Genomic DNA, 16,386 nt, shown 5'->3' on the forward strand with positions numbered 1-16,386 from the left:
GAGCCTCCTCTTCTCCAGACTAAACAACCCCAGCTCCCTCAACCTCTCCTCATAGGACTTGCACTCAAGTCCCTTCACCAGCCTGGTTGCTCTTCTCTGGACCCGCTCCAGCACCTCAATATCCTTCCTGAACTGAGGGGCCCAGAGCTGAACACAATACTCAAGGTGTGGCCTCACCAACACTGAGTACAGGGGAAGGATCACTTCCCTGCTCCTGCTGGCCACACTGTTCTTGATGCAGGCCAGGATGCCATTGGCCTTCTTGGCCACCTGGGCACACTGCTGGCTCATGTTCAGCTTCCTGTCAATCAGCACCCCCAGGTCCCTTTCTACCTGGCTGCTCTCCAGCCACTCTGTCCCCAGCCTGTAGCGCTGCAGGGGTTGTTGTGGCCAAAGTGCAGGACCCGGCACTTGGCCTTGTTGAACTTCACCCCGTTGGAATCAGACCATCTCTCCAGCCTATCCAGGTCCCTCTGCAGAGCCCTCCTGCCTTCTGGCAGGTTGACACTCCCTCCAACTTGGTGTCATCTGCAAATTTGCTGATGATGGACTCAATCCCCTCATCTAAATCATCGATAAAGATGTTAAACAGGACTGGGCCCAGCACTGATCCCTGGGGGACACCACTCCAGCCAGTTCCTGACCCAGCACAGAGTGCCCCTGTCCAAACCATGGGCTGCCAGCTTTTCCAGGAGTATATTATGGGAGACAGTGTCAAAGGCTTTGCTGAAGTACAGATAGACACATCCACAGCCTTCCCCTCATCCACCAGTTGAGTCACCTGATCGTAAAAGGAGATCAGGTTGGTCAGATAGGACCTGCCCCTCCTAAACCCGTGCTGGCTGGGTCTGATCCCTTGTCCATCCTGTAGGTGCCATGTGATTGCACTTCATCCTGTTCCCCCGCTTGGCCGATCAGGCTGAAAGAGTGAGAGTAGGAAATATATAAATCTGCAGACATACACATTTACATGTGCAGATATGTAGGTATTTATATGCATATATAAATTTTATATACATGTATAGTGTCACTGCCCATAGGAGGGTGGTTGGAATGAGATGATTTTTAAGGTTCCTTCCGACACAAACCATTCTGTGATTCTCTGATTCTCTGATTCTGTGAGTTGCGGTTGGAAGGGAGCTCTGGAGATCATCCCGTCCAATCCCCTGTCAGGGCAGAGTCACCTGGAGCAGGTGACATGGAAATGCATCCAGGTGGGTTTGGAATGTCTCCAGAGAGGGAAAATACACAAAATCTCTGGGCAGCCTGTTCCAGTGCTCTGTCACCCTCAAGTAAAGAAAATCTTCCTCTTGTTGAGATGGAACTTCTTGTATTTTACTTTATGGCCATTGCTCCTTGTCCTGTTGCTGAAGGGAGTCTGAAGAGGGTTTGGCACCATCTTCTTGTCATCTGTCTTGGAGATATTTTACATATAAATGATGAGATCCCCTCTCAGTCTTCTCTTCTCCAGACTAACCAGGCCCAGCTCCTGCAGAGAGATGCTCCAGAGCCCTCATCATCTTTATGGTCTCCACTGGACCCTCTGCAGTAGCTCCTTGCCTTCCTTGAACTGTGGAGACCAGAACTGAACACAACAGGTGACAGACCCTGCCTGGCAAGGTCCTTGTCCTGTCAGCCTGGTGACCCCCTGCTCCCAGCAGCCTGGTCCTGGCGGTATTTTATAACCCCCCTCAGTTGTGATCCCACATCCTGAACTGCTATAGGATTCCCAACTCTCATTTCCCAGACTCTGTACTTGGCAGTGGTACCTCCAAAGGGGATGGTATGTTTAACCATTCTAATAAGAGGAATTTCCCCTATTCCTGTCTTCTTCCCTCAATAAAAAGCTTGTAAGGAACTAATTATATGCCTTAATTTCAGAGCTTTGCATCTGACATACATGGAGCTGAACCCATTCATAGTCACATTTGTTAAGTGTGCAAAATTCAGGTGGTATCCTTATATTTTCAAATAGAAGTGGCAAAATCTCGAGACAGAAGCATTGTCAAAACCCTCCAAGCTGGGAGTATTAAATTAGGAAATGATGAGAGAAATATTGGCTTCTGTATTTAAACTCCTGGGGAATTTGGGAATCTCTACAGTTGTTGATACTCCAGGGTGGGTGAAGCAGGATATCTTGCCTAGACTTCTTCCTGCCAGATCAAATTGTAGCATACGAAAAAGAAATAAAAGTGACAAAAAAAGTCTCCTCCACAAGATGGCTCTGCAGCCACGGGCTCTGCAGTGGAAGAACCTGAAAATACTGGACGGATCTCAGTAATCCTGCCCCTGTTTAGACTGTTCAAGAGAATCTGTTGTGGGAAGGGAAAGTAGAGAAGATCTGAGTTTCAAGTAGAAAGAGGAGAGAAAGGATATAACCTCAGCTGTGATTATCAAAGTTAATGGGAAGATCATATTCCACACATTTGTTGTTCCCGTTCCATAGGTGGTGACTCCACCACTTGCCTGGGCAGCCTGTTCCAATGCTTCATAACACTTTCTATGAAGAAATATTTCCTAATACCCAATCTTAACTTCCCCCGTGGTGGTTTCCTCTTGTCCTATCATTTGTTATTTGGGAGAAGAAACTGCCCCCCATGTTGCAACAACCTCCTGTCAGGTAGTTGCAGAGGGTGAGACGGTCTCCCATGAGCCCCCTCCAGCTCATTTTAGTTGTTTGGATATTCTTACTGAAAGGAGACTAATATCTGCTTCCATTCTTTCTTTTTTTTTTTTTTTTTTTTTAAAGCATTAACTTTAAAACAATCTTTGAAAAATAGCTCCTTCACTAGAAAACCTGCAAAATTCTGCACAGTCTTTGCAAAGTTGTAAATGTCAAGTCTTTTCCCTTGAAAGTGAGTATTTTCACTCTCACCCTAGTTCTTCAAGATGCCATCATCCAGTGAATAAAGTGATCATACAATGGCTCAGGGATAAATGTGACCTGTGAAAAGTGGGTGTGGGGAAGGTTGCAGCTGCCTTTACAAGCCCATTACACAAAACTACCTTCTGCAAATTCAACTTGCATTGGAGTGAGAAGAGTCGGTCAGCAACAGTGTTTATGCCCACACTCCAGCATGAAACAAGAGTTGTGGAAAGATTCTTGTAAGGAATAGAACAAGAGGGAATGGCTTTAAGCTGAAAGAGGGTAGATTTAGATTGGCTATTAGGAAGAAATTCTCCACTGTGAGGGTGATGAGGCCCTGGCACAGGTTGCCCAGAGAAGCTGTGGCTGCCCCATCCCTGGAAGTGTCCAAGGCCAGGTTGGACGGGGCTTGGAGCAACCTGGGATAGTGGAAGGTGTCCCTTCCACTAGAGGGTTGGAATGAGATGGTCTTTAAGGTCCTTTCCAACCCAAACCATTCTGTGATTCTGAGAAACACTGGGCATTATGAGAAATAAATTATGATAAAATGTAATTATTTAAAGCATGGATTTTGGACATCTTTGCAGCCAGAATGGCAGCACAGATTTACCTCATGTAACGTAAGATATTGACCTAAAATGTGTAATTTGAGAGTGCAGTCACCTTAGGCTGCTGCTAAAGCAGTGGTTTTTATCCTCATGCATCTAATGCTGTAGGTTGGAAGGGCTTGTGACAGTAATTTTATAAGATCTTGTATCAATATCCTTCAGTTTGCCAGCCAGGGCACATAACAAAAAAATCAAGCTGGAAATACCTCTTACATGAACAAAAAGCCTGAAAGTCCAGGGATAAAAGATAATGTCACTTTTAGACCAGGGAAAGTCAGAGAATTATTCCTGGGAAAGTAATGTAAGAGCAGTTATAGTCTGGCAATAAAAGCAGGAGAGGTGGTAGCTGAATACAAATCCAGCTGGAAAAGCATAGACAAAAGGCTGGACAAGTTGGAAATGAAGTCATTAATCAAGCACGTAATTTAAAGAGGGAAATATCTCCAGAAGGGTTGGTCAGCACAGTTTCAGCTGTGATAGGACTTGTGAGGAGTTACAACAACTGAGAGCTTATTAAAAGCCAGGATATTGCAGTAACAAACCAAGACTTACTAACTAAACGGCTTCTTTTACTGCAAAACCTGCTGGGATGTCGGGGTTTTTTCTCTTTTTCACACAGCCATAGACCTTTCCCTCCTCCTCCCCCCTTTTTTTTTTGCAAGCAGCTCCACTAAAGTCTGTTCCAGAGGAAAGAGGAGAAAACACATCAGCGAGGACAAAGAGCTGAGCACCACTTAGGGACAGAGCCTTCTAACACCAAACGCCCACAGAGAGATGTAGCTGGGGATTGAGAGGCACACCAAGTCCCAGCACACTCTGCTTTCCAATACTTTCTGCTCCAAGCAGAACTCCTTATGACTAAGTTCACCTTGAACTCGATGAAGCTGTAAGACTAGGGAAGAAATTCAGTCTTATGGTTAGGGCACAAGAGCCAGAAAGTTTGATTTCTATTATTGCTTTTTTTTTTTTTTCTGCAGGTTTGTGAAAATCCCTTTTGTTTGCGAAGTGTTTCAAGCTCTTCACATTGCCTTAGGAGAACAGAGCAGTGCTCTTATGTGTTTTCAGCTCTCAGTATTGGAAACAGTTTGATTTGTTGACATACACAGCATTTCCCTAAATCAGGAGACAAATATTACAAGGCAGAACAAAGGAAAACCTGGAAATACAGAGTCTTTTCTCTGGTAAATTGAGCATGGTCCATTCCACTGAATTTGCTCTTTTTCTCTTTGTAGAATCATGGAATAGTTTGAGATGGAAGGGACCTTCTAAAGGTCATTGATTCCAACCCCCCTGCCATGAGCAGGGACACCTTCTACTACACCTGATTGCACCAAGGCCTGTCCAGCCTAGCCTTAAACACTTCCAGGGACAGGGCAGTTCTCTCATGCCTTTCTGACATGAAAGACAGAGAATCTCTACCAGCAAGAATGGAGACTGAGCCACACTGACATGAACAATTAGCCCAAAGTTCTGAGTTATGGGATTTGTTGCAGTTTGAGAGAAGAACAAGAGATGGTACAAAACATTTCTGTCAGAAGGTCCTGGTCACAGCTGTTTCCCTAGAAGAGAGTGAACCCTGGAGATCCTATGTCTTAAATACATGCTCAAATGCATAAACCTTTCACTTCCCTTTGCCTCTGGTCCACATTCTGCAAGAAACATTGCAGAATCTGCTCTTCTCTCTGCTCTTATTTCTATTCTTTTATAGGCCTTGGTCCCTTTTTCCTACCTGCCAGGGTTTTTTTGGCATTCTCCAGATTCTCATCTGTCTCTCTGCTTTCTTTCCCTGTTCTTTCTCTTCTAAACCATTTCACTCCCGGTTTTATCCTCATTTTTCAGAAATCTTCATTTGGCTCCGTTTGCCCCTTTTTTGCAAGTGGCTCCAGCAGTTCCTTCTGCTCTCTGTATCACTGAGCAGCCCTTTGGTGACCTGCAGCTTCCTGGAGAAATCCTTCCAGGGAATATCCTTGCTTGGTCCCAATAACCCGGGAGTGCATGTGCTTAATGATCCAAGGGACTGTGGCAAAAGGAGCTGTGCTGGGAGGAGCTCAGGGACAAACAATGGACAATACAGATGTCAAACTAAGCCCTCCTGAGCATTTATAAACTGATTTGTCCAGGGGCTCAGAGTTGTGTGGCATTTGGAAGAACTGAATGAAAGCAGCCAAATACACAACAGTTGTCCCCAGGTTACTTCTATGACTTGATTTCAGGTTGCTGCTTCAAAGGACAGAAATGATAAAGCTTTTCAGCAATAGTGTATGTCCAACTGTTGGGTTTTTGGGGTTTTTTTTGACATACCAAAATATTTCTTAACACTGGTCTTAGAAATGACTGATTTTTTTTTTTTTTTAATTGAACCTTTCTGAAAAAAATATCAGTGTGAAACAAATGTGTCAAAAGAAATATCAGCTTGAAAGTTCTGGTGTACCAAGACTTCATTGTGAAAAGTGTGAGGAAATCTTAATATAGGATATTTCTACCTCCATCTTCAGTAATAATTTGAAAACTGAGTATTAAAATACTGCCAGTAACAGAGAGTAATGAGCCATCACTTGTCAGAAAGCTACAGATTAAGAGACCTGCAGGAGATGTCCACAGGTGCTGGGTGTATTTATGCTCCTGTTACACCTCAGGGAGTAATTCAGCTGATCAGCCACGAGAGACACGGTTCGGTTGCCTAAACATGGCTGTCCAGAACCTTTTAATGTGCCACAGGGCATGTATGACACCTGTGTGGGCTGGCAGGTGGGACAGAAGAACATCTGTAGGTAAGGTAAATCAGGATGTCTCACATGGTTCAACACTTTTATTTTGGCAATATAGTCTACCTGCTCTGTTTGATCAAGTAATCTCTCTCTAGACTCCGTTGATAATATTGGCTGCAAGTTCAATTCAGTTCTCTTAACATGAATAACAATAAAAAGTTCCCTTATTAGCTTTGATGGATCCCTAATGGACATAAAATAACTTAAAATAAAACATACCCACCGGATAAAATAAACTAACACGATTTATTTGTGGAAAAGCTTCTTCACAGGCACAAGGATTGGAGACAAACCTGAAAATGTGATAATCATCAGGACTTTTTTTTTTTTCTGTTTTCTTTTAAATGGATACTATTTGTTTGTTCAGCTGGTACTTTGCATGATTTTTCCATGAAATTCTTCCCCGTGAGGGTGGTGAGTCCCTGGCACAGGTTGCTCAGAGAAGCTGTGGCTGCCCCATCCCTGGACGTGTTCAAGTCCAGGTTGGACAGAGCTTAGAGCAACCTGTTCTAGTGGAAGGTGTTCCTGCCCATGGTAGGGGCTTGGAATGAGGTGATCTTTAAGGTCCCTTCAACCCAAACCATTCTAGGATTTTAAGATTCTGTGTGGCAAGGGCTTTTTTGCTGGCTGGAGCCCTTTTGGTGTGGTCTGGTCATGCCCTGTTGTGAATTTCTCTCACCCTCCAAAATTGGGTGGCTAGATCCCAGTTGCCATTTGGATATTATCCATCCATCTCTCTGTCTCTACACCAATTAATTAAACAGTGTCAGACACCTGCACAAGGCAGGAGAACTCAATCCCTCTGTAATCAACAAGGTACTGGCCTGGCTTATCACAGAATCATGGAATGGTTTGGGTTGGAAAGCATCTTAAAGCTCATCTCGTTCCAACCATCTACCATGGGCAGAGAAATCTTCCACTGGACCTGGCTACTCTGTCTTGAATCCAGGCAAACTAAAGCTCTCCTGCACAATTTCCAGGTGAAGTTTAGGAGTTACCATGAGCCAGGGACAGTTTCCCAGGACAGAGAGCAAGAGAGAGAAACAAAAAGAAGGAATGATCAGAGATTTGTTTCCTTACTAAATCAGGTGACAGCCTCATCTAGAAACAGGATTGCTATAACATGCAAGCAAGTTTTTTTTTATTGTCTAAAAATATTTCTTTAAAAATCCCCTCAAAACTTGGACTATATGCTGATCAGGTGTGTTCTATGGAATCTTAGTCAACTTTGTTACTTGTCTGCATTTGGAAGGAGTGTTTCAATTGAAAGCAGAAGAGAGAAATGGTCTTTCAACTGTTTTTCAACTTTCTTTTGTATTCTGCAATCATAGCAAAAATCAAAGGCATTATTCATGCTGACAAGACTGAAAATGATGAAAAATTATGGAAAAGGAGTAGCCAAAGCTTTTTTTGTTTACAGCCTTTTCCCCAGTTAAACAGGTCATGTCCCTCCTAGCTTATTTTTGTGTTTTCATTCCAGCTTAGATTATTCCATCCTAAAATACTTTAAATTATTCTTTTTAATAATGTGAAAAACACGAATGGCATTTTATATGACACAAAAATTCTCTCCAGAATTGATTTTCTTCTGCATGTTGCAGAGTACCAAGTCTGGCTTCAAGTGAATTAATGCAAGCACAAAATACTCTTTCTTTTCCATCAGCTTGCCTGGCATAAGTGACAATTACGCATCATGTTGGAAGTGATGGAGGCATTCACCAAATGGTAGGGATTGCTCATTAGAGTAGGGTGCTTATCAGGGTGATGTAGCAGTTAAAAGGCTTTATATTTAGATTTTTACTGTGGGGATGGTAAGGCACTGGCACAAGTTTCCCAGAGAAGCTGTGGCTGCCCCATCCCTGGAAGTGGTTAAGGCTGGTTTGGACCAGAAACCTGGTGTGGTGGAAAGTATCTCTGCTTTCATAAATCTCTCTTCATGCTTATCTGTATTTCTTTACAGAGTTTTTGAGAACATAAGTCCAGTTCTTGCCCCAAAAGGAGCTGCATTCCCTTGTAGTTGATGTGAGTCCGTACAGCTCAGATAGATCTGTTAAGTTCACAAAGTGCTCTGAGATTTCAAAACACAGCTATTATAGAAATAGCCATTGTTATTCTTGTTTTTAATAGCTGCTGACAGTGAGGAATATTTTGAGGGTAAGTGCCAAGTAAGAAGCTGTGTTTCTGAATAGAGCTTTTCAAATATGCAAGGCCTCTATTATGTTTGGGGTAATTTCATGAGAAGCTTTATGTTGGTTTGTCTGGACTATCATCCAAGAAACATCTGGTGGGAGGGGATCAGACTGACACAACAAAGACTGGCAGTAGTACTTACATGTCCTCTTGTGGAGCCACTTTATTAGTTTGGTTGTGCTCAAGAGGTTGTGCAGTTCATCTTTGCAAGGTTTTACTGAATTTATTTGAGCTGCCTGAAACTCAGCATGTCCATTTCATGGTAAAAGTCAAAGTTTCACATGATATTTTCGTTCTCCGTATGAGCAAACCCACAAGTACAAAAACTTTTTTGCCCATTTATAGAAGTGTTGCTTTAAACAAAGAATAAATATATAGAGAGAAACTTCAAAATAAAATTAATAGATCAAAGTTTATTTTGTTGTTTGTTTGTTTTTTAATCTTAATATTAGGTGCTGGAGTATGTCCAGAGAAGGGCAACAGAGCTGGGGAATGGTCTGGGGCACAAGTCTGATGAGGAGCAGCTGAGGGAGCTGGGGGGCTCAGCCTGGAGAAAAGGAGGATCAGGGAGGACCTTCTCACTCTCTTCAGTTATCTGACAGGAGTTTGTAACCGGGTGGGAGTCAGTCTCTTTTCCCAAGTAACAAGTGATAGAACAAGAAGAAATGGCCTCAAGTTGCACCAGGGGAAGTTTAGTTTGGGTATTAGGGGAAATTTCTTTGATTAAATGGGTTATCAATTATTGGAACAGGCTGCCCAGGGCAGTGGTGGAGTCAGCATCCCTGGAGCAACTTAAAAGACATGTAGATGTGTCACTTGGGGATATGGTTTAGTGGTGGTCTTGGCAGTGCTGGATTAATGATCTCAGAGGTCTTTTCCACCCCAAATGATTCTGTGATTCTATGATTAACTCCTGACATAACAGTTCTAGTGATCCAGGACATGGCACATCTCATGCCACTGTATCCTGTCAGGATATGGACCAGGAAAGGATGTGATTACTGGGCAATCAAGTGGGCAGTTTCCAGTGCATGAGATTCAACAGCAATTACCTGATTTTAGGTGACTTCTTTGTGTCATGACTACATTGGAGCTGGTGGCCAAATTCCTGATTTGGAGAGGGATTTTCTACAGCCAACAGAGCTTAGACTGTAATCCAAGCCACTATAAATTAGATACCTATGTTTAGGAAAGTGATTTCCAGTCTCTGTTGCCTGTATTGAGTCCTTCTCCACTGAGCATAACGGGAGCCTAAACTCAGTTGTGGACATGTCCTTTTAGGTTTGAATTTGGTCCTGAGTTTCCCCATGTACTCTTCACCAGTGGGATGAGAGCTTTCTGAGAACTAATATGTGGCAATAATTTGAAACCTCTTGTCCATTTATGATTATTATTATTATTATTATTATTATTATTATTATAATCTTTGGAATATACCTGAAACTATTTTGGACCTGTGATCCAGACCATGTAACTGGAACAGGGTACATGAAAGGGTATTTTGTCACTGGAATATTTTTATGTTGTTAATATAAAATCCTACTGAGGCAAAGGTCTGTAGCTCATGCAAGACAACTGAAAGCCAATTGGGTTTACCTGAGCCTGTCTCCATTAGGATCTTGTGTTGACTTGGCTGTTTGATTTAGCAATCAGCTATAAAAGACAACGTATTTGGAGCTAGTCTAATGAAGATACTTGGAGTGATATTCTTCCCACCACATGTTTGAATCTGAGAAAAATTACCTCAGGCTCCCTTTATTGTCAATGGGAAGAAACAGGAAATTAGAGTGTGAGTCATCTGACCTATTTTAGATGTCCGTTTTGGAGTGATGAGTTGCAGATGAAATGTTGACTTCTCTCCACTGAGTACCAGAGGGGGTTTAATTTAGATGTAGGGTGTCTAATGGGATCAGGTGAACTCATCCCATCCCCACTTCAGGGTACAATGAGGGTGTTTTTGGCCTTATCAGCAACATATAGCTTTATCACCCACCAAACCATGGCTGATATGGGACCTGTCCCAGGACTAACCTGCATGGAGTTGAGACCAGCCACTGGGACTGGAGCTCTATTCCCACTTGAGGATGATTCACAGACCACTGAGGTCAACGGGAGTCTTTCCACTGCCATCAGTGGGCTTTGCAAACCCCAGGGTTTCGGCCTACATTCATTTAACAGCAGGGTGCCACAGCTTGAGATAACATCATGCTTCTGGGTTGTATTATTAATGTTTTGCCGAAGGTCAGCACTCTCACAGCAGAGCTGGCAGAGCAAAGTGAGTCACAGGCTCCTACAGGGGCTCACTGGGTCGAAAGGCTGTGCATGTGCTGTCCTGTATTAACAGCCTATTCCTTCCCTTAGTGCCTGAGTCTCCTCTGCTTTTGTTGATCTAGTCTTCATTACCACAATAATCCATACTTAATCCCTTTGTCCATCTACTGCAAGGCTGCCAGTGGCCTGTGGTTTACAAAGAACAGCTTCCTCATCCAATCCCCATTCCCTGACATACAATCTTTGTCCTTTTATCCTTCGACCATCTTGAAGCCTAAATTTCAGTAGCAAGTCCGGTGTATTAAACAAAACACCTCAGGTGATAAAGGGAGTAGAAGTACCTTTGATAAGACTACAGGGTAGACAAAAAGTTTGGGATAAAACTCCATGTTCTTCCTTTCTGCCAGGCAGGCAGAGATGCTGCTTATATGAGGGATGCTACTTATATTGTTAAGAGGATATTCATTATTGCACTGAATAATATAGTATAGCTGAAGCTTGAAACTTCAATAATTAACAATTAAATTACTTGAAATGACACTTAGGGATGCCCAGGATATTGGGGAGACACCATAAACCACCCCCCACCCCAGGATGTTGGACCCTCCAATTTTTAATGCCCCACTATGGGATGTTCAGGACACCCAGACAAGCCCACCGTTAATCCCCCTTTTCCTCTCCCAAATGTTGGGAATCTTCCTCAAATTTTGGGGTTCCTCCACACATAGGGGACCCCCAGGATGTAAGACACCCCCACCAGATTTGAATGTCCCACCACAGGACTCTCATGAGACTGGGACAACCCCACCATTGATCTCCTTTTTCCTCCCCCAAATTTTGGGCCTCTCGAAATGCCAGAGGGACTCTGACCACAAAAAATAAAGTTGAGGGTGGGGGTCCCCTTCAGAGAGGGAGAATCCTCCCTTTTTTGGGAAGCTCTGGAAGGGGCTAAGTCAGAGCAGTGTGGTTACTGGGAGCACTGGGAGGAGGTAACTGGGCTTACTGGGACCACTTGGTGGGGGGTCCCAGGAGCAGTGGGAGCACTGGGAGAGGGGAACTGGGCAAACTGGGTGAACTGGTTGGGCCAGGGAGGGAGATGGTGCTCTGGCAGGCCTGGCTGCTGGCACGAGGTGGGGCACTGGGGGAGACTGGGGCCCTGGGAGGGATTACTGAGCCATACTGGGAGCCTGGGAGGTGTTACTGGGAAGGGCTGAGGGGCAACAGGGACATAGTGGGAGCCTGTTAGGATCTGATTATTAAAAGATGCCTCTGCCTGAATTAAGGTGCAAATGAGCCCCTGTGCCAAAGTCAGTAGTATGGATTTTATTTAACAGTAAATATTAGGGAGAGAGAGAGAGAAAAGAGAGAGAGAGAAAGAGGGTGGGGGAAGAAAGAGACAGAGATTAAGGAAATATATATATATATAAATCACTACAACGTGGATTCCCACCAGGTTCTTCTTCTTCTCTTCTCAGTGTTGGGGGTCCCCAGGTCGTGCTTCTGGGATCCCACTTTTATACAGCCCAAACCCCAGGTATTCATAGGGTAGATGCCATTCCCACAACTTGGGCTGGCACTGGCACACGTCAGAAGAACCTGACTGCATGAGAGGGAACTGGACTTTTTATAGTACAAAGTGATTAACTGCTAGTCACACCTTTACAGGCCAGCTATCAGCTTATATGTCAATTCAGACTTCAAAAAGCAGGGTGAGTATTCGAAGTTTGATGAACCAGGATGGTTTTAGCATAGTTAACACCAAGACAACACCATGGCTCCAGCAGTTTATCTTGCATGATAACTTGATTAATAGCTTGATTGGATCTTGGGTCTGGTCAGAGTGGAACTATCCTGCCACATCGTGTTTGTGCTGTTCCCCGTTAAAATTCTGTAGTTGTGGAGCATATTAATTTTTATTTTCATCAGCCCTGTGTGTGCACAGGTTTAACTGTTTCTTGGACTTCTCAACATCAGCCTTATTTGCATTAGTGCTATTGTTCAATCCTTCACAGCTTTGCTGTGCCTTCTCTGCCTCTCTATTTCCAGCACGTCTGGATACTGCTGAGCCCATCACCCTTCCTGAAGATGCATTTTCCTCCCGGTTTTTAGATCATGAGAATATCTCATCAATTCTCCGTACACTCCGTGTCCCATTTCTTCTGCAGCTGCTTCTCGTTGTCCTGCATAGTCATTCAACTCATTAAGGATGTTAGAAAAGGCGACACACAAAGTGAACCTGTGTTCCTCATCTCTTGGTGAACGTTTAGGACACTACTTCTTGACCAGATTCCTCAGTCGTTTTGCTCAATTTCTATCCTTTCTTTTACAAATTTTGCATACTTCTCCAAGAAGTCAGTGCCCCACTGTGTGGGCCTGTCCAGGTTGTCGAACTGATCCCACAGCTCCGTAATCGCAAGCGACAGCGCTGCGGGCGGGAGCGGTGCGGTGCCTGCCGCGCCCCGGGGGCATCGCTTCAGCTACCGCGGGCGCCCTTCGCCAGCTCGCACGGGCTCTTTGGGGCGCTTGGGCTCGCAAAGCGACGCCCCATCCCTGCTGTTGGGAGGGCGGGGCGATGCGCGGAGAGCCGCGGAGAGCTGCGGCCAAGCCGGCGGTACGGGCACATTATTGCGGGGGCGCGGCGGGGCGGGCAGGGCTGAGTCACCTGCGGAGCGGTGCGAGGGGCGGGTGGTACCCTCTGGGAGTCCGGGACGGAGCCGGCGGTGCTGGGGGTGCCCTCCGGGAGTCCGGGACGGAGCCGGCGGCGCTGGGTGGGCGGGAGGGGACAGGAGGGAAAGGAAGGGAAAGGAGGGAGAGAGGAGGGAAGGAAGGAGAGAGGAGGGAAGGAGCAGGGAGGTGGCAGCAGCGGTTTTGTCGGGCTGGGAGAAAGCGCGGCAGGGGCCGCGGGGCCGCGGAGCGCCGCACCTCCACCCCTACCTGTGCGTGTGTAGGTCTGAGCCGCGTGTGTGTGAGAAAAAAACCCACCAAAAAAATTTAAATTCAACTCCTGTGTGTAATACCTCTTGCGCCCACGCTGGTTCTGGTTTTGCTCTCTGGGTGGCTTTCAGAGAGCCCTCGGAACCCAGTTGTCCAGACCTGATTGGCCGCGGTTGAACCCTGTGGAGGAAACGTGAGAGAATTTAAAGGGTGGGAGGAAAGGAGTAGAAAGTTAAAAAAAAAAAAAAAAAAAAAAAAGAAAAAAAAAAAAGACAATAAAACCCCCAAAACACACAAACCAAACCAAATGTGTCTGGGCTACTAAAAAGTAGCAAATGTTTTTCATCTCAAGTATTAGGTAATACTAGATTCCCGTAATTAATTACCTAATAATTATAAATAACAAACTTGCTCCCGAAAATGTTTGGTTTAGGGTTGCATGGTTTGAAAAGTGAAGCTGCCTGTTGGACGTGTTTCCAAATGCACAGAACGTGACTCTGCATTGTGTTTGCAGCAGGATCTGCACAGGATCTCTCCAGGCCTGACAAGTCTTACACAATTTCTATACAGGAAAAGTATATGATGGATTTGAATACTGCATGTTGGTTTTCTAAAACATAAAAATAAATTTTTATAGGTCTATCAAGAAACCTAACTATAACTTCAGTTGACCAATCAGTCAATGGAGTATTCATTGTAATGCTGTGTATGATGATATTTTGAAGTTTGAAATATTTGGCTATGTCATACTTCTGGGATTAAAACAATAGAATGAAACTATCAAGAATCTGAAGAGAACAAATTGTTTTAAATGTTTGCAAGCCAAGTGGATTTCTGAATCATATTTCTTTTTTTACAGATAATTATGTATTCTGTAGACAGGATTTATAGTCACTATAATCCTGCTGTGGCTTGGCAGGTGGACTTTACTCATCTTAATCCCAGATCTGGTGATGCTTCATTGGATATTGTGAATTTAAAGGTAGCAGACACTGGCACCTACCAGTGCAAAGTAAAGAAGGCTCCTGGAGTTCAAAGCAATAAAATACAGTTGACTGTACTTGGTAAGATAATCTCTTTCCTTGAATTTTCAGTGACAGTTTGTATGTTCTTATTCCATCCTATCTTTGATGTCTAAAATGAAAACTTCTTCTGGGTAAAGTCATATTGAATCTCTGATGATGCAGTCATTACTGAGGCTTTGGAAGGAGTGGACACAACCCTCTGTTCTGAGGGTGAAGGGAATGATATTCAGAATAATCAACACTTTTAAAAATTCTGCACCTGGCATGTTTTTCATAGAAAATCTTTTCATGCAGAGAAATGGTTTGTTGCACAAGCTTTATCTTTAGCAAGATGGACTGACCTACTAGAACACAACTAGTAAGCATTTTCATTGTGACCGCTATAAATTCAGTGATATTTTGTTTATTAGTAAAGCCAGCAGGAACTAAATGTTCCATTGAAGGATCATAGGAGATTGGAAAGGACCTTACCTTGAAATTTGCATCACAATAAGGATCCCCACTTTTGTCTTATGACTGGAGGAGAGTAACTGGCACACAGGAACTTCCTGCCACTTCCATGCTGAGTACTGTCAAACTTGATTTACTACTCTGAAATATTAAAAAAGATTGCAATAGTATTTTTGGCTTATCTTGAATTGTTAGCATCTCATGCTTAGTGTTAATATAAAGTAGTCAAGATAAATGTCACTCCTGCCCTCTCACTGGGTAACAAAACTCACATTGAAACAAACTGGGGTTTATTTTGTTTTTTTGAGTCATACTGGGAAATGTTTCAAGCTTTGAGATTCTTAGCATTAGGCTCCAATATCATGCTCATCTGTGCCCAAGTGTTGTGAGGACAGAGTTAAATATTCTGAATTTTGACTGATGGATTTCAAATTATTACAGTGGTGATATAGGATTTTTATTGTGAGAACTTCATTGCAGAAGGTCCATTTGTGAGTTTTGGCTTCGTGAAAGCTATTCCAGAATTTTTTTTTTTGGCAGAGCACCAGTTCTTGATCTTCTTTGTAGTTATGAAAACCTTAAACCTCGAGATGGTAGGATTTCCTTGCAGATGTAGCAGTTTAACAATCTGCTTACAAATAGACATATATCAACTCAGGTTGCACAGGATATACAGGACAAAGTGACAACATGTGTCTGAGGTGGATTTCTAGAGGAAAGAAAATAAGACTTTAGTCTACTGTTGTTATGTCCTTTCTTTTTCCACATATAACTATTTCTAGTCATGTCAGATAACCTAATGCTTATATTATTGGCTGTAGAGCGTTGAGAGTAGCATCTGTTCCTATCTATTAATTAGCAAACAAGTCAGATGCTGTGGAATAAATTTCTAAGAGGGTAAGAGACTTTTTCAAATAATGGTATTTTACAGCATGATAGACCTTTGTGTTTATTTGGATGTTTTTAATAAGGCATTTTTAAGTTAAGATTTCATTAGTAGTTCTGTGGTATTGAATACAGAAATAAACTTAAGGAAATGGTAAATATCTACCTTTTGTTGTTTGTAGATAAAAATACAGGGGAACTTCTTCTGAAGAATGTCTCTCAAGAATATTCTGGTGTATACAACTGCATTGCCTCGAACAGAGTTGGCACTGATGGATGTTCTGTTGAGCTGCATGTCACCCCTCAAAGTGTTTGCTGGGTAATGGTCATGTAGTGTTCTGGGTATGAAAACTGAATATCCTTTTTCTCTAAACTCAAATCAAAAACCT

General features: G+C 43.4%; 1 pseudogene; it reads left to right on the plus strand.

The window, feature by feature from the left end:
* Positions 1 to 13,275: 13,275 nt before the first annotated feature.
* LOC126640170 (coxsackievirus and adenovirus receptor homolog) lies at positions 13,276 to 16,331 on the plus strand (annotated as a pseudogene).
* The last annotated feature ends 55 nt before the right edge of the window (positions 16,332 to 16,386 follow it).

The sequence above is a fragment of the Myiozetetes cayanensis genome, unplaced genomic scaffold (genome assembly GCF_022539395.1).
Source record: "Myiozetetes cayanensis isolate MyiCay16 unplaced genomic scaffold, myiCay2020 scf2-11, whole genome shotgun sequence".
Lineage (NCBI taxonomy): Eukaryota > Metazoa > Chordata > Aves > Passeriformes > Tyrannidae > Myiozetetes > Myiozetetes cayanensis.